At 36.0% G+C, this 19,186-nt stretch overlaps 1 pseudogene; it reads left to right on the forward strand.

Annotated features, from left to right (window-relative positions):
- Positions 1–2,373: 2,373 nt before the first annotated feature.
- LOC141541239 (nuclear migration protein nudC pseudogene) lies at positions 2,374–3,535 on the forward strand (annotated as a pseudogene).
- Positions 3,536–19,186: the final 15,651 nt, after the last annotated feature.

Raw genomic sequence — 19,186 nt, forward strand, 5'->3', positions numbered from 1 at the left:
CAAATCCAGCAACTATATATGAAACAATTACAAAACACTTTCCACACAAATAAAGTTAAATCTAAACTACTGAAAGCATATTAAGTCTTCATGGATAGGACAACCTAATATAATAAAAATGGAAATTATACTCAATTATTTTATTTATTTTCTTTATTATAGCTTTTTATTTACAAGATATATGTATGGGTAATATTTTCAGCATTGATCCTTATATAACCGTCTGTTCCAAATTTCCCCTTCTTCTCCCCACTCCTCCTTTAGATGGCAGGTAGACCAATACATGTTAAATATGTTAAAGTATATGTTAAATACAATATATGTATACATATCCATACAGTTAATTGCTGCATAAGAAAAATAGACTTAGAAATAAGGTAAAAATAACCTGAGAAGGAAATAAAAAATGCAAGTGGACAAAAACAGAGGAAGTAGAAATGCTATGTTGTGGTTCATACTTATTTCTCTTGCTGGGTATAGCTGGCTTTCTTCATTATTTAACAAATGGAACTGATTTGGTTCATGTCATTATTGAAGAGAGTCACATCCATCAGAATTGATCATCATACAGTATTGTTGTTGAAGTATATAATGATCTCCTGGTCTTGCTCATTTCACTCAGCATCAGTTGATGTAAGTCTCTCCAAGCCTCTCTGTATTCATCCTGCTGGTCATTTCTTACAGAACAATAATATTCCATAACATTCATATACCACAGCTTATTCAGCCATTCTCCAATTGATGGGCATCCATTCAATTTCCAGTTTTGGGCCACTACAAAGAGGGCTGCCACAAACATTCTTACACATACAAGTCACTTTCCCTTCTTTAAGATCTCTTTGGGTTATAAACCCAGTAATGACATTGCTGGATCAAATGGGATGCACAGTATGATAACTTTCTGAGCATAGTTCCAAATTGCTCTCCAAAATGGGTGGATTCATTCACAATTCCACCAACAATGTATCAGTGTCCCAATTTTTCAACATCCCCTCCAACCTTCAGCATTATCTTTTTCTGTCATCCTTGCCAATCTGAGAGATATGTAGTGGTATCTCAGAGTTATCTTAATTTGCATTTCTCTATGGCTAGAAATAGTTTCAATTTCTTCAACTGAAGATTGTCTGTTAATATCCTTTGACTATTTATCAATTGGAGAATGACTTGATTTCTTATAAATCAGATAAATTGTCTATATATTTTGGAAATGAGGCCTTTATCCGACCTTTGACTGTAAAAATGTTTACCTATTTTATTGCTTCATTTGTAATCTTGTCTGCATTAGTTTTGTTTGTAGAAAAGCTTTTTAAAATGATATAATCAATATTTTCTAATCAATAATGATATCTAGTTCTTTTTTGGTCACAAATTTCTTCTACTTCCACAGGTCTGAGAGGTAAACTATCCTATGTTCTTCTCATTTATTTTTACTCTCATTCTTTATGTAGATCACGAACCCATTTTAACCTTAACTTGGTGTATGGTGTTAAGTGTGGGTCAATGTTTCTGTCATACTAATTTCCAATTTTCCCAGCAGTTTTTGTCAAACTGTGAATTCTTATCCTAAAATCTGGGGTCTTTGGGTTTGTCAAACACTAGATTATTAAAGTTCTTGATTATTTTGTCCTGTGAACCTAATCTATTCCACTGATCTATTTCTTAACTAACACCAAATGGTTTTGGTGACCACTGCTTTATAATATAATTTTAGATATGGTACAGATAGGCTGCTTTCATTTGATTTTTTTTCATTAGTTCCCTTGAACTGAAAGTCTTGACCTTTTGTTCTTCCAGATGAATTTTGTTGTTATTTTTTCTGGGTCATTAAAATACTTTTTGGGTGTCTATTGGTATAGCACTAAATAAATAGATTACTTTAGGTAGTATTATGATCTTTATATTTACTGGACCTGTCCAAGAGCACTTAATATTTTTCTAATTGGTTAGAGCCGACTTTATTTTTGTGGAAAGTGTTTTATAGTTTTCTCATATATATCCTTGGCAGATAGATTCCTAAACATTTTATACTATCGGCAGTGACTTTAAATGGAATTTCTCTTTGTATCTCTAAATATTGAATTTTCTTATATATATGAATGCTCATGACTCATGACTTATATAGGTTTATTTTATATCCTGCAACTTTGCTAAAGGAGTGGATTATTTCTAATAGCTTTTTAGTATACCATCTAAGGGATTCTCTAAGTATATCATCATGCCATCAGTAAAGAGTGATAATTTGGGTTTCCAGTTTGACTGTGGAAGGAAGGCGGAGGTGGAGGTGGCCTCAGGGAGCCCTTCGAGCGGCCCCGGGAGTGGGAGGGGGTCCAAGGTCGGGATCCAGTGTGAGTGGCTGAGGTGAGGGCCAGCGAGATGGGCAGGGAGCAGGAAGAGGAGGGTTTCAACTGAATGTTGCTGGCCATGGCCCAGCAGCAGGAAGGCGGTGTGCAGGAACTTGTCAACACCTTCTTCAGCTTCCTGGGGCGCAAAATGGACTTCTTCATCAGAGGCGAGGAGAAGATAGCCGAAAAGCTCATCAAAGAGAGCTTCCACCACCACAACCAGTTGGCCCAGAAGGGGTGGCGAGAGAAGGAGGCATGGCAGGAGGCTGAGTGGCGAGAGAAGGCCTAGCGGGCAGCAAGACTGACCCAGGAGACTCAGCAGGAGGCCTCTGGGCCCCAAATTAAGGAACTGACAGATGAGGAGGCAGAGAGGCTCCAGCTGGAGATCGACCAGAGGAAAGGCAAAGAGGACAATGGGGGGACAGACCAGCTCAGCCTCTGAATACTTCCAACTCTGCTGGGAAACAGGAGGATGATGATGAGGAGGAGGAAGACTTGTCCCTTTTCAGGACAAAGGGAAACTGAGGCCTAATGCAGACAACGGACTCCACCTCAATATCGGTGGACACAAACCCTAACCCTATCTGACCTGGATCTGGCTGTGCCTTTTCCTGTGATCTTCCTGCTGAAGGGCAAGGATGTGGTCATGGACATTCAGCGGAGACATCTGCAGGTGGGGCTCAAGGGGCAGCCCCCACTCATTGATGGTGAGCTCTGCAATGAGGTCAAAGTGGAGGAGAGCTCTTGGTTCATTGAAGATGGCAAGGTGGTGACTGTGCACCTGGAAAAGATCAACAAGATGTAGTGGTGGAGCCGCTTAGTGTCTAGTGACCCTGAGATCAACACTAAGAAGATCAACCCAGAGAATTCTAAGCTGTCTGACATCGACAGCGAGACCAGGAGTATGGTGGAGAAGATGATGTACAATCAGTGGCAGAAATCCAAGGGCCTGCCGACCTCGGAAGAACAGAAGAAGCAGGAGATTCTGAAAAAGTTTATGGAGCAGCATCCAGAAATTGACTTTTCCAAAGCCAAATACAACTAGCACCTTGGCACCCCCAACTTTCTTTCCCTTAGGATTTTATGCCCCTCCTTCCCCTTGCCTGACTTCTCGGGACACCTTTTCCCCCAGGAGAAGGGATTGTAATGCAGGGACAGGCACAGGACCCCTAAACCCAGGGTGGGCCTTCAGCCCCAAATGTACCTCCCAGGACTGAACCTGGAGCCTCCAAGGTGGGAGGAGAAAGCTTGCAATCCCCACTCCGCCTGTTAAAGAAGTAAAAGATCATTTGACCTTGAAAAAAAAAAAAAAGTGATAATTTGGTTTCCTCATTACCTACTCTAATTCCTTTATTCTCTTTCTCTACTCTTATTGCCAAAGCTAGCATTTCTAGTACAATATTGAATAGTAATGGTGATAGTGGACAACCTTGTTTCACCCCTGATTTTAATGGGAATGCTTGCAGTCTTTCTCTATTATATATGATGCTTATTGATGGTTTTAAATAGATGCTACTGATTATTTTAAGGAAAAGCCCATTTATTCCTATACTCTAAAGTATATTTAATAGGAATGGATGTTGGATTTTAACAAATGATTTTTCTGCAGCTATTGAGATGATCATATTTTTTTGTTAATTTGGTCATTGATATAATCATCTATGCTAATAGTTTTCCTAATACTGAACCAGTGGCATTCCTTGTATATATCCTACTTGGTCTTAGTATATTATCCTGGGGATGATTTTCTGTAGTTGTTTTTGCTAATATTTTATTTCAGATTTTTTCATCAATATTCAATAGGGAGATTGGTTTATAAATTTCTTTCTCTGATTTCAACCTGCCTGATTTAGGTATCAGTCTGTGTCATAAAAGGAATTTGGTAGGAGTCCTTCATTCCCTATTTTTTCAAATAGTTTATATAACATTGGATAATTTTTCTTTAAATGTTTGGTAGAATTCACATGCAAATCCATCTGGTCCTGGGGATTTTTTTCTTAGGAAGCTAATTAATAGCTTGTTGTGGGGGTGGAGCCAAGATGGCGGAGAAGATACACGTGAATTTGTAAGCTTCCTTCTTCCCTCATTAGTTAAGTCAGTCTCAAAAATAATGCTGGATTGATAGAAACCACAATGATTAAAAGCACAACATACCAGCTGAAGAGAATCTGGAGTCTCTACAGAAAAGGTCAGTTCCAAGGGGAGGAAGAAAAAAGGCCAGCACAGATGGCTAAGTGCTAGCACACTGTGCCGATCAGGCTGGGGAGAACTCTGAGATCAGAGAAGTCACTGAGATAGAGGCTATTACCTCTTCTCTGCTTATAAAACAGCAGTCCAGAAGAGAAATCAAGCCACTTTAAAATATAAAGCTAGATCCTAGAACTACTCCAATCCAGAAGTGACTTAATAGATCTCAGCATGGCTGTGAAGCCGCCTTCTGCTGTGCAGGGCTTCACTTTGGGGTAGTTAAGAGCTTGAACAGCAGGGACACAACCTGAGGCAACATCTAATCCACACAGAGCCAGACTTGGCCTGAGGCTAGGGAGCTCTAGCAGCCTGGGAATTTCCAGAGAAGCAGAACTCTTAGAGATGTGGAACCTTTGAAATAGGGACCGCTGTTTCTGGGCAGACACTTACAGTTTGAGCGCAGGGGCTTTTCACTTCAGCTGCTGATATCCATTGCTTACGGGACGCATTGGCGGGGCTTTGTGTCACTTTTACTGTTCAGCTTAAACCTCAGGGAAGTTGCTAGAACACACAGTGGGGTCCTTCACTGGGCAACCCTCATAGTAGCCGTATCACCTCTGAGGCATTTCCGGGAAGAGGGGGGGGGAACTCTCTCCCAGAGCTCTCTCTTAGCTCAGGCACAAGAGCTGCTGCATCCATCCAGTCTGGGAGGAAAATAAGTAAATAAATAAACTTCTTACACCAAGGGCAGACCCATAAAGATTTTTAACAATGAGTAAAAAGCTGAAGAGAACTATTGATTCCTTCTACACAGAGAAAGAGTGGGTATCCAACCCCGTAGAAGTTAACAGCAGAGAGTCAGCAGATAACACTCTAAAGGGGAATGATACCTGCAACCCATCACATAACTCTCTCCTAGAAGAGACTATTAAAAAGTTAAGACAGTTTGAAGAAAAATGGGAAAAGGAAAGACAAACTTTGATAGAGAATAACAATGTCCTGAAATTTGAGTTGGAAAAAATAAAGAATTCACAGGAGATGCAGGGAAACAAAATTTGTGAATTAAAAAAGGTTAAAAAATCACAGGAAAGTAAGATTTCTGAATTGGAAAAGATAAAAATGTCTCAAGAAAGTAGAATTTCTGAATTGGAAAAAGAAAATAGCTCTCTAAAAAATTAGGAAAATGGAAAAAAAAATCAATAGAGCAAAATAATTCATTTAAAAACTCAATTGGGCTTATACAAAAAGAACTAAAAATGTGAATGAAGAAAATAACTCATTAAAAATCAGGACAGAACAAATAGAAATGAATGATTCATTGAGAACCCAAGAATCAGTCAAACAAAACAAAAAACATGACAAGCTGGAGAATAATGTCAAATACTAACTGGGAAAATCTATAGACCTGGAAAATAGATCTAGGAGAGAAAATCTGAGGATCATTGGACTTCCCAAAAGCTATAATCAAAAAAAGAGCCTAGATTCTATTTTACAGGAAATCATCAAAGAGAACTGACCAGAGATAATAGAAACAGAAGGGAAAATAGGGGTTCAAAGAATACATCAAACACCTTCTGAAAAAGACCCTAAAAAAAAGAACTCCACAGATCATTGTGGCTAAGCTGCAGAACTACAAAACAAAGGAAAAATATTGCAAGCAGATAGAAAAAAAATTCAAATATCAAGGGGCCACAATAAAGGTCACTCAAGATCTGGCTGCCTCCACATTAAAAGATCAAAGGGCCTTGGACCTGATATTCCGAAAGGCAAAAGATCAAGAATTGCAACTAAGAATAAACTTCCCAGCTAAGTTTAGCATTTTCTTCCATGAATAAGATGGTCATTTAATGAAACAGAGGAATTCCATTTGTTTCTAAGAAAAAAACCAGACTCAAACAAAAAATTTGATCTACATCCACAAGACTGAAAAGAAACAGAAAAAGGTCAAAAGAACTCTTGAGAACTGGAGCTCTGTTGTGGATATATAGAAAGTCCACACGGATAATTTGATTTTACTGATATGAAAAAGGGGGGAGTAGTAAAGGGAAGGGGGTAGTATCACAAAAAGGGGAAGGAATGATAAAAAGAAGGAAACTACATCCCAGGAAGAGGCATAGAAAATATACCACATCTGAGGGAATTTAGAGAAAGGAAGAAACATTGTGTGAATCTTACTCTCATCAGAATAAGCTCAGAGTAAATAATTGACATATTTGTTTTTCAGAGAATTCTCTCTCACCTCATTAAAAGGGGGGAGAGGAAAAGGGAAAAGGGAAAGGGGAATAAGGGAAGGGACTTGGAGGAGGGGACAGAGATACTAAAAAGGGAGGGCTGTATATCACAAGTGGAGTCTATAAATTAAATATTGGGGAAGGGGTTCAGGGGGGTCAAGGGAAAAAAGCATAATCTGGGGATAATATGATGGCAGGAAATAGAGAATTAGTAATTTTAACTGTGAATGTGAATTGGATGAACTATCCCATCAAAAGGAGATGGATAGCAGACTGGATCAAAAGTCAGAACCCTACAATATGTTGTTTACAGGAAACAAACTTAAAGAAGGGAGATAAATACAGAATAAAAGTAAAAGGTTGGAGCAGAATCTATTATGCTTCAGGTAAAGCCAAAAAAGCAGGGGTAGCCATCCTTATCTCAGATCAAGCAAAAGCAGAATTGGATCTAATTAAAAGAGATAAGGAAGGAAACTATATCCTGATAAAAGGTAGCATAAACAATGAAGCCATATCAATACTAAACATATATGCACTAAGTGGTATAGCATCTAACTTTCTAAAGGAAAAGTTAAGAGAGTTGCAAGAAGAAATAGACAGTAAAACTATAATAGTGGGAGATCTCAACTTTGCACTCTCAGATTTAGACAAATCAAACCACAAAAAAAAAAAAAATTAAGAAAGAAATTTTAAAAGTAAATAGAACATTAGAAAAACTAGGTATGATAGATATTTGGAGAAAATTGAGTGGTGATACAAAGGAAAATACTTTCTTCTTAGCAGTTCATGCAACCTATACAAAAATTAGACCATATATTAGGACATAAAGATCTCAAAATTAAATGCAGGAAGGCAGAAATAATAAATGCCTTCTTCTCAGATCACAACGCAATAAAAACTACATTCAATAAGAAGTTAGGGGTAAATAGACCAAAAAGTAATTGAAAACTGAATAATCTCATCTTAAAGAATGACTGGGTGAAACAGCAAATTATAGAAACAATTAATAATTTCACCCAAGATAATGACAATGATGAGGCATCATACCAAAATCTGTGGGATGCAGCTAAAGCGGTAATAAGGGAAAATTTTATATCTTTAGAGACTTATTTGAACAAAATAGAGAAAGAGAAGATGAATGAATTGGGCCTGCAACTTAAAAAGCTAGAAAAAGACCAAATTAAAAACCCCCAACCAAAAATCAAACTTGAAATACTAAAATTAAAGGAGAAATCAATAATATTGAAAGTAAAAAAAACTTTTGAATTAATAAATAAAACCAAGAGTTGGTTTTATGAAAAAGCCAATAAAATAGATAAACCTTTGGTAAATCTGATCAGAAAAAGGAAAGAGGAAAATCAAATTGTTAGTCTTACAAATGAAAAGGGGGATCTTTCCACCAATGAAGAGGAAATTAGAGAAATAATAAGGAGTTACTTTGCCCAACTTTATGCCAATAAATTTGATAACTTAAGTGAAATGGATGACTTCCTCCAAAAATATAGGCTTCCTAGATTAACAGAGGAGCAAATAAATTGCTTAAATAGTCCCATTTCAGAAAAAGAAATAGAACAAGCTATTCATCAACTCCCCAGGAAAAAATCCCCAGGACCAGAAGGATTTACATGTGAATTCTACCAAACATTTAAAGAACAACTAGCCCCAATGTTATATAAACTATTTGAAAAAATAGGGGATGAAAGAGTCCTTTCAAACTCCTTTTATGACATAGACATGGTACTGATATTTAAACCAGGTAGGTTGAAAACTGAGAAAGAAAACTATAGCCTAATTTCCTTAATGAATATTGATGCTAAAATCTTAAATAAGATATTAGCAAAAAGACTTCAGAAAAATCATCCCCAGGAAAATACACTATGATCAAGTAGGATTTATACCAGGAATGCAGGGCTGGTTTAATATTAGGAAAACTATTTTTATAATTGACCATATTAATAATCAAATTAGTAAAAACCATATGATCATCTCAATAGATGCAGAAAAAGCATTTGATATAATCCAACATCAATTCCTACTAAAAATGCTTGAGAGTATAGGAATAAATGAATAATCAGAAGCAAATATTTACGACCGTCAGTAAGCATAATATGCAATGGAGATAAACTGGAACCTTTCCCAGTAAGATCAGGAATGAAACAAGTTTGCCCACTATCTTCATTACTATTCAATATTGTATTAGAAATGTTAGCCTCAGCAATAAGAGTTGAGAAAGAGATTCAAGGAATAAGAGTAGGTAATGAGGAAATCAAACTGTCACTCTTTGCAGATGATATGGTGGTATGTTAGGTTCTTACTAAGTGCTAAGTAGGTACTTAACAAGTCTCTAGTTCCGGCCTTTACTGGGAGTTTTACTTGTGAACTCCTGGGGAGGAGCAAGTTCATTGGTTGAAGTAATTTTTCCCAGAAGCCTTTGCCTTAGCACACACCCATTCTTTGGGAGGATAAAAGAGGGCGGCACTCCAGAGATACAGAGTCTTGTCTGGAACAGACTTAAGGTGACTCTTCAGGAGAAAGAAGAAGTCTCTCCTCCAGACCAGATAGAGCAATTGGCAGTTTTTGGAGACAACAGCATGTTACAATGGTATATTTAGAAAACCCCAGAGATTCTAATAAAAAGTTATTAGAAATAATTCACAACTTTAGCAAAGTTGCTGGATACAAAATAAATCCACATAAATCCTCAGCATTTTTATACATCATCAATAAAATGCAACAGCAAGAGATACAAAGTGAAATTCCATTCCAAAAAAATGTTGAGAGTATAAAATATTTGAGAATCCATCTACCAAAGCAAAGTCAGGCATTTTATGAGCAAAATTACAAAACACTTGCCACAGAAATAAAGTCAGATTTAAATAATTGGAAAGACATCCAGTGTTCTTAGATAGGCCAAGCGAATATAATTAAGATGACAGTACTCCCCAAACTAATGTATTTATTTAGTGCTATACCAATCAGACTCCCAAGAAACTATTTCAGTGACCTAGAAAAATTAACAACAAAGTTCATATGGAAAAATAAAAGGTCAAGAATTTCAAGGGAATTAATGAAAAAAAGTCAGATGAAGGTGGTCTAGGTATACCTGATCTAAAACTATATTATATAGCAGCAGACACCAAAACATTTGGTATTGGCTAAGAAATAGACAGGTCAATCAGTGGAACAGATTAGGTACAAAGGACAAAAAAGGGTACAACTATAGCAATCTAGTGTTTGATAAACCAAAAGATACCAACATTAGGAATAAAAATGCATTATCTGGAAAAAAGCTGTTGGGAAAACTGGAAATTAGTATGCCAGAAATTAGATATCGACCCATATTTAACACCATATACCAATATAAGATCAAAATGGGTCCATGATTTAGGCATAAAGGATGAGATCATAAATAGATTAGAGGAACAGATGATAGTCTACCTCTCAGACCTGTGGAGAATGAACGAATTTGTGACTAGAGAAGAACTAGAGATCATTATTGATCAAAAAATAGAAGATTTTGATTACATCAAACTAAAAAGTTTCTGTACAAACAATATTAATTCAAACAAGATTAGAAGGGAAGTAACAAATTGGGAAAATATTTTTAAAGTTAAAGGTTCTGATAAAGATCTCATTTCCAAAATATATAGAGAATTGATCCTAATTTATAAGAAATCAAACCATTCTCCAATTGATAAATGGTCAAAGGATATGAACAGACAATTCTCAGATAATGAAATTGAAACTATATCCACTCATATGAAAGAGTGTTCCAAATCACTACCAATCAAAGAAATGCAAATTAAGACAACTCTGAGATACCACTATACACCTGTCAGATTGGCTAAGATGACAGGAACAAATAATGATGAATGTTGGAGGGGATGTGAGAAAACTTGGACACTAATACATTGTTGGTGGAGATGTGAAAGAATCCGGCAAATTTGGAGAGCAATCTGGAACTATGCCAAAAAGTTATCAAACTGTGCATACCCTTTGACCCAGCAGCGCTACTACTGGGCTTATATCCCAAAGAAATACTAAAGATTAGAAAGGGACCTGTATGTGCCAAAATGTTAGTAGCAGCTCTTTTTGTAGTGGCTAGAAACTGGAAAATGAATCAATGTCCATCAGTTGGAGAATGGTTGGGTAAATTATAGTATATGAAGGCTATGGAATATTATTCCTCTGTAAGAAATGACCAGCAGGATGAATTCAGAAAGGCTTGGAGAGACTTGCATGAATTGATGCTGAGTGAAATGAGCAGAACCAGAAGATCACTATGCACTTCAACAACAATACTGTTTGAAGATGTATTCTGATGGAATTGGATATCTTCAACATAAAGAAGATCCAACTCACTTCCAGCTGATCAATGATGGACAGAAACAACTACCCCCAGAGAAGGAATACTGGGAAGTGAATGTAAATTGTTAGCACTACTGTCTATCTACCCAGGTTACTTATATCTTCAGAATCCAATACTTAACATTCAACAAGAAAATTGGATTTGCACACATATATTATATCTAGGTTATACTGTAACACATGTAAAATGTATGAGATTGCCTGTCATCTAGGGGAAGTAGTAGAGGGAGGGAGGGGAAAATCTGGAAAAATGAATACAAGGACAATGTTATAAAAATTACTCATGCATATATACTGTCAAAAATGTATAATTATAAAATTAATAAAGTAATTTTTAAAAAGCTTATAAAAACAAAACAAAAAAATAGCTTGTTGTATTTCTATTTCTGAAATGGAACTATTTAAGCAATTTACTTCCTCCTCTGGTAATCTGGGAATCCTATATTTTTGAATGTATTCATACATTTCACTTAGGTTTTTAAATTCATAGGCATAAAGTTGGACAAAGTAATTGCTAATTATTGCTTTAAGTTCCTCCCCATTGGTGGAAAGTGCTCCCTTTTCATTTTTAAAATTAACAATTTGATTTTCTTCTTTCCTTTTTCTAATCAAGTTTACAAAAGGTTTATTTACATTGTTGTTTTTTTCATAAAACCAACTCTAATTTTTTTTATTAATTCAATAGTTTTTTTTTTTACTTTCAATATTATTAATTTCTCCTTTAATTTTAGAATTTCAAATTTAGCATTTGATTGAGGGTTTTTAATTTAATCTTTTTCTGGCTTTTTAAGTTGCAAGCCTAATTCATTTCTCTTCTCTTTCTTTTATTCAAATAAGCCTCTAGAGATAAAAAATTTCCCTTTATTACTGCTTTGGCTGCATCCCACAAATTTCGGTATGATGTCTCATCGTTGTCATTTTCTTGAGTGAAATTATTATTATTTTTTTAATTTTTATTTTATTTTATAATTATAACATTTTTTGACAGTACATATGCATGGGTAATGTTTTACAACATTATCCCTTGCACTTACTTCTATTCAGATTTTCCCTTCCCCCCCCAAACCCCTCCCCCAGATGGCAAGCAGTCTTATATATGTTAAATATATTACAGTATATTCTAGATACAATATATGTGTGTAGAACCGAATTTTTTGTTGCACAGGAAGAATTGGATTCAGAAGGTAAAAATAACAGTTTACATTCATTTCCCAGTGTTCCTTTTCTGGATGTAGCTGGTTCTGTCCATCATTACTCAATTGGAATTGGATTAGCTCTTCTCTATGTTGAAGAAATCCACTTCCATCAGCATACAACCTCGTACAGTATCATTGTTGAAGTGTATAATGATCTTCTGGTTCTGCTCGTTTCACTCAGCATCAGTTGATGTAAGTCTCTCCAAGCCTCTCTGTATTTCTCCTGTTGGTCATTTCTTATAGAACAATAATATTCCATAACATTCATATACCATAGTTTACCCAACCATTCTCCAATTGATGGACATCCATTCATCTTCCAGCTTCTAGCCACTATGAAAAGGGCTGCCACAAACATTTTGGCACATACAGGTCCCTTTCCCTTCTTTAGTAGTTCCTTGGGGTATAAGCCCAGTAGTAGTATGGCTGGATCAAAGGGTATGCAGGTTGATAACTTTTTGGGCATAATTCCAGATTGCTCTCCAGAATGGTTGGATTCTTTCACAACTCCACCAACAATGCATCAGTGTCCCAGTGTTCCCACAGCTCCTCGAACATTCATCATTATTTGTTCCTGTCATCTTAGCCAATATGACAGGTGTGTAATGATATCTCAGAGTTGTCTTAATTTGCATTTCTCTGATCAATAGTGATTTGGAACACTCTTTCATATGAGTGGAAATAGTTTTAATTTCATCATCTGAAAGTTGTCTGTTCATTTCCTTTGACCATTTATCAATTGGAGAATGGCTTGATTTCTTATAAATAAATTAAAGTCAATTCTCTGTATATTTTGGAGATGAGGCTTTTATTAGAACCTTTAACTGTAAAAATGTTTTCCCAATTTGTTACTTCCCTTCTAATCTTGTTTGCATTAGTTTTGTTTGTGCAGAAACTTTTTAATTTGGTGTAATCAAAATGTTCTATTTTGTGATCAATAATGGTCTCTAGTTCTCCCTTGGACACAAACTCCTTCCTCCTCCACAAGTCTGAGAGGTAAACCATCCCATGTTCCTCCAATTTATTTATGATTTCATTCTTTATGCCTAAATCTTAGACCCATTTCGATCTAATCTTAGTATGTGGTGTTAAATGTGGGTCCATGCCTAGTTTCTGCCATACTAATTTCCAGTTTTCCCAGCAGTTTTTGTCAAATAATGAATTCTTATGCCAAAATTTGGGTTCTTTGAGTTTGTCAAAGATTAGATTGCTATTTTTATTCACTATCTTGCCCTGTGAACCTAACCTATGCCACTGATCAACTAGTCTATTTCTTAGCCAATACCAAATGGTTTTGGTGACTGCTGCTTTATAATATAGCTTTAAATCAGATACACTTTGACCACCTTCCTCTGACTTTTTTTTCATTAGTTCCCTTGCAATTCTCGACCTTTTATTCTTCCATATGAATTTTGTTGTTATTTTTTCTAGGTCATTAAAATAGTTTCTTGGGAGTCTGATTGGTATAGCACTAAATAAATAGATTAGTTTGGGGAGTATTGTCATCTTTATTATATTCGCTCAGCCTATCCAAGAACACTGAATGTCTTTCCAATTATTTAAATCTGACTTTATCTTTGTGGCAAGTGTTTTGTAATTTTTCTCATATAATTCCTGACTCTCCTTTGGTAGATATATTCCCAAATATTTTATACTATTGACTGTTATTTTGAATGGAATTTCTAATTGTATCTCTTGCTGTTGGGTTGTGTTGGTAATGTATAAAAATCCTGAGGATTTATGTGGATTTATTTTGTATCCTGCGACTTTGCTAAAATTCTGAATTATATCTAATAGCTTTTTAGTAGAGTCTTTGGGGTTCTCTAAGTATACCATCATGTCATCTGCGAAAAGTGACAATTTGATTTCTTCATTTCCTACTCTAATTCCTTGAATCTCTTTTCTAGAGTTTCTAGTACTATATGGAATAGCAATGGTGATAGTGGGCAACCTTGTTTCACTCCTGATCTTACAGGGAAAGGTTCTAGTTTATCACCATTACATATGATGTTTACTGAAGGTTTTAAATATATGCTCCTTATTATTTTAAGGAATAGTCCATTTATTCCTATACTCTCAAGCTTTTTTAGTAGGAATGGATGTTGGATTTTATCAAATGCTTTTTCTGCATCTATTGAGATGATCATATGGTTTTTATTAATTTGATTATTAATATGGTCAATTATACTAACAGTTTTCCTAATATTAAACCAGCCCTGCATTCCTGGTATAAATCCCACTTGGTCATAGTGTATTATCCTGGGGATGATTTTCTGAAGTCTATTTGCTAATATCTTATTTACGATTTTAGCATTAATATTCATTAAGGAAATTGGTCTATAGTTTTCTTTCTCCGTTTTCGATCTACCTGGTTTAGGTATCAGTACCATGTCTGTGTCATAGAAGGAATTTGGTAGGACTCCTTCAATCCCTATTTTTTCAAATAGTTTACATAGCATTGGAGTTAGTTGTTCTTTAAATGTGTGGTAGAATTCACCTGTAAATCCATCCTGTCCTGGGGACTTTTTCTTAGGAAGTTGGTTAATAGCTTGGTCTATTTCTTTTTCTGAGATGGGACTATTTAGACTACTTACTTCTTCCTCTGTTAATCTGGGCAAGCTATATTTTTTAAGCTATTCTTCCATTTCATTTAAGTTATCGAATTTATCGGCATAAAGTTGAGCAAAGTAGCTCCTAACTATTGTTCTAATTTCCTCTTCATTAGTGGTGAGTTCACCCTTTTCATTTTCAAGACTATCAATTTGCTTTTTCTCTTTCCTTTTTTTAATCAGGTTTACTAAGGGTTTGTCTATTTTGTTGGTTTTTTCATAAAACCAACTCTTAGTTTTATTAATTAATTCAATAGTTTTTTTACTTTCAATTTTATTAATCTCACCTTTTATTTTTTGAATTTCAAGTTTTGTGTTTGTCTGGGGGTTTTTAATTTGTTCCTTTTCTAGCAATTTTAGTTGTAAGCCCAATTCGTTGGCCCTCTCTTTCTCTATTTTATGCAAGTAGGCCTGTAGAGATATAAAACTTCCCCTTATTACTGCTTTGGCTGTATCCCACACATTTTGGTATGATGTCTCATTATTGTCATTTTCTTGGGTGAAGTTATTAATTATGTCTATGATTTGCTGTTTTACCCAATCATTCTTTAGTATCAGATTATTTAGTTTCCAATTATTTTTTGGTCTATTTTCCCCTGGCTTTTTATTAAATGTTATTTTGATTGCATTATGGTCTGAAAAGGATGCATTTACTATTTCTGCCTTACTGCATTTGATTTTGAGGTTTTTATGCCCTAGTATATGATCAATTTTTGTATAGGTTCCATGAACTGCTGAGAAGAAAGTATATTCCTTTCTGTCTCCATTTAGCTTTTGCCAAAGATCTATCATATCAAACTTTTCTAGTATTCTATTTACCTCTTTGACTTCTTTCTTATTTATTTTGTGGTTTGATTTATCTAATTCTGACAGTGCAAGGTTGAGATCTCCTGCTATTATCGTTTTGCTATCTATTTCCTCTTGCAGCTCTCTTAATTTCTCTTTTAAGAATTTAGATGCTGCACCACTTGGTGCATATATGTTTAATATTGATACTGCTTCATTATTGATGCTGCCCTTTAGCAGGATATAATGCCCTTCCTTATCTCTTTTAATTAGAACAATTTTTGTTTTTGCTTGATCTGAGATGAGGATGGCTACTCCTGCTTTTTTGTTTTTTCCTGAAGCATAATAGATTCTGTTCCACCCTTTTACTTTTAGTTTGAATGTCTCACCCTGTTTCAAGTGTGTTTCATGTAAACAACATATAGTAGGATTCTGACTTTTATTCCAGTCTGCTAACTGCTTCCTCTTTATGAGGCAGTTTGCCCCATTCACATTTATGGTTAGAAGGACTAATTCTATATTGCTTGCCATCCTATTAACCCCTGCTTATGCTTTTCCCCTTTCCTTCCCTTTTACCCTCCTATCCAGTATTAAACTGGTGAACACCACTTGCTTTTCACAGCCCTCCCTTTTTAGGATCCCTCCCCAACCTTAAAGATCCTCCCCTTATTTTACCCCTTTTCCTCGAAGTTACTGTATTCCCTTCCCCTTAGCTTACTCCTTCCCTTTCACTTTTCAATGAAGTGGAAGAAGTTTCACCATAAATCGAATATGTCTATTGATACACGCTATGTTCATCTCCCTCCTTTCTTTCTCTCAGATATAATAGGTTACCTTTGCCTCTTCATGAGATGTAGTACCACCACTTTATACTTTTTTATGATATAATCTCCTTTCCACCTCTAGTTTCTAAGACAAATTGTACATATGTTCTTTACATATTTTTTGACAGAAGTATAGTTCTCAAGATTTCTTTTTACCTTTTTAGAAATCTCATGAGTTCTGTATTTGAAGATCAAACCTTTTATGTAGGTCTGGTTTTTTCATCAAAAATAGATGGAATTCATTTATTTCATTAAATTTCCATCTTCTTCCCTGGAAAACGATGCTCATTCTGGCTGGGTAAGTTATTCTTGGCTGCATACCAAGTTCCTTAGCCTTTTGGGATATCATGTTCCAGGCCCTGCGTTCTTTTAATGTGGACGCTGCTAGATCCTGGGTTATCCTTATTGTGGATCCTCCATATCTGAATTGCTTTTTTCTAGCAGCTTCCAATATCTTTTCCTTTGTCTGATGGTTCTTGAACTTGGCCACTATATTTCTTGGTGTTTTGATTTTAGGGTCCCTTTCAGTAGGTGATCGATGAATTTTTTCAATGTCTATTTTACCCTCTGTTTCCAGAATGTCTGGGCAGTTCTCTTTGATAATTTCCTCGAAAATGGTGTCCAAGCTCTTTTTTTCCTCCCATTTTTCAGGGAGTCCAATTATTCTCAAATTGTCTCTCCTGGATCTGTTTTCCAGGTCTGTTGTCTTTCTGGTAAGGTACTTGACATTCTTTTCAATTGTTTCATTTCTCTGGTTTTGCCTGACTACCTCTTGGTTTCTCCTTGAGTCATTCATTTCTACTTGTTCCAGTCTAATTTTCAATAATGTATTTTCTTCACTCACTTTTTTTATATCTCTTTGTAATTGTCCAATTGAGTTTTTATCTTCTATGGATTTTTTTCCAATTTATCCATTATATTTTTTAGAGAGCTGATTTCTTTTTCCAGCTCACTAATCATATTTTCCTTGGAGTTGTTTACCTTTTCCAGCTCACTAATCCTGTTTTCCTTGGAGTTGTTTACCTTTTCCAGCTCACTAATCTTGTTTCTCAATGATTTGATTTCTTTATCCACTCTGTCTTTGAATGCATGGGATGACTTCTCCAGGCTCTCTTGCCAAGCTTCCCTTTCCTTTTCCCATTTCTCTTCCAGCTCTCTTGTGAGAGCCTTTTTGATTTCCTCTATGAGGTTCTTTTGTATTGAGGAGCAGCTTATATCCCTCCCAGGGGATACATCTGGGGACAGTCTGTTCCTAGTCTCTTCAGCATTTGAAATCTGCTCCCTCTCCACACAGAAGCTATCAATGGTTAGAGCCCTTTTGAATTTTTTGTTCATTTTGTCAGAGTAGGAATCAAAGAAAACAAACTGATAAGAGAAACAATTGGTCTGTTTTGCGGGGGATGGGGCTGGATGGTATTAATGGGCTTCCTCTACAGACTGGGGGTAGTGCAGCAGAGAGCCACTAACAGAACAGCAATGACTGTACTGAGTCTGCGCTCTGAGCCTCCGAGAACGCACCGAGTCAGTCCAGGTGGGGGTTGGGGGTGGCCGGGCTCTGAGAGACGCTGGCTTTCTGGGGTTTTAATCTTCACCTCTGGTGTTTACACCCTCTCTGCTGCTCCTGGCTTGCTGCCAAGACGGAGCATCCACACTGGGGCAAAAGCCCTTTCACAGAAACGGCAGAGATCACACCCCTCCCCCTCCAGTCTGAGCTGTGTGAGCTGCCTGTCTTGCTCTGGCTGCCTGCCCTCAGTCTGCACCCAGTCTGATTGACCCTCCCCCCAGTAAACACAGACCTTTTCTGGCGACTTTCAAGGATGTCTTCTCTTGGTGATTATTTGTGGTTTTCTTTCTGGGTCAAGCATTAAGTCTGAGGCTTCTCATGAAGTAAGTTCTGAGAGAAAACGAGGAGCTCAAGCAGCTGTCTGCCTCCACGCCGCCATCTTGGCCGGAAGTCCTTGAGTGAAATTATTAATTGTGTCTATAATTTGCTGTTTCACCCAATCATTCTTTAAGATGAAATTATTTAATTTTCAATTACTTTTTGGTCTATTTACCCCTAGCTTTTTGTTAAATGTAGATTTTTATTGCATCATGATCTGAAAAAATGCATTTACTATTTCTGCCTTCCTGGATTTAATTTTTAGGTGTTTATGTCCTAATATATGGTCAATTTTTGTATAGGTTCCATGAACTGCTTAGAAGAAAGTATATTATTTTCTGTCTCCATTCAGTTTTCTCCAAAGATCTATCATACTGAATTTTTCTAATATTCCATTTACCTCTTTAACTTCTTTCTAATGTGTTTTGCGGTTTGATTTATCTAATTCTGAGAGTGTAAGATTAAGATCTCCCACTATTATTGTTTTTCTGTCTATTTCTTCTTGCAAATCTCTTAACTTCTCCTTTTGGAAGTTAAATGCTTTACCACTTGGTGCATATGTGTTTAGTATTGATATTCCTTCATTGTCTATGCTACCCTTTAGCAAAATGTAGTTTCCTACCTTATCTCTTTTAATTAGATCAGTTTCTGATTTTGCTTGATCTGATATAAGGATGGCTACCCCTCCCTTTTTTTTTTTTTAACCTCATCTGAAGCATGATAAATTCTGCTCCAGCCTTTTACCTTTACTCTGTATGCAC

The sequence above is a fragment of the Sminthopsis crassicaudata genome, chromosome 4, assembly GCF_048593235.1.
Source record: "Sminthopsis crassicaudata isolate SCR6 chromosome 4, ASM4859323v1, whole genome shotgun sequence".
NCBI lineage: Eukaryota > Metazoa > Chordata > Mammalia > Dasyuromorphia > Dasyuridae > Sminthopsis > Sminthopsis crassicaudata.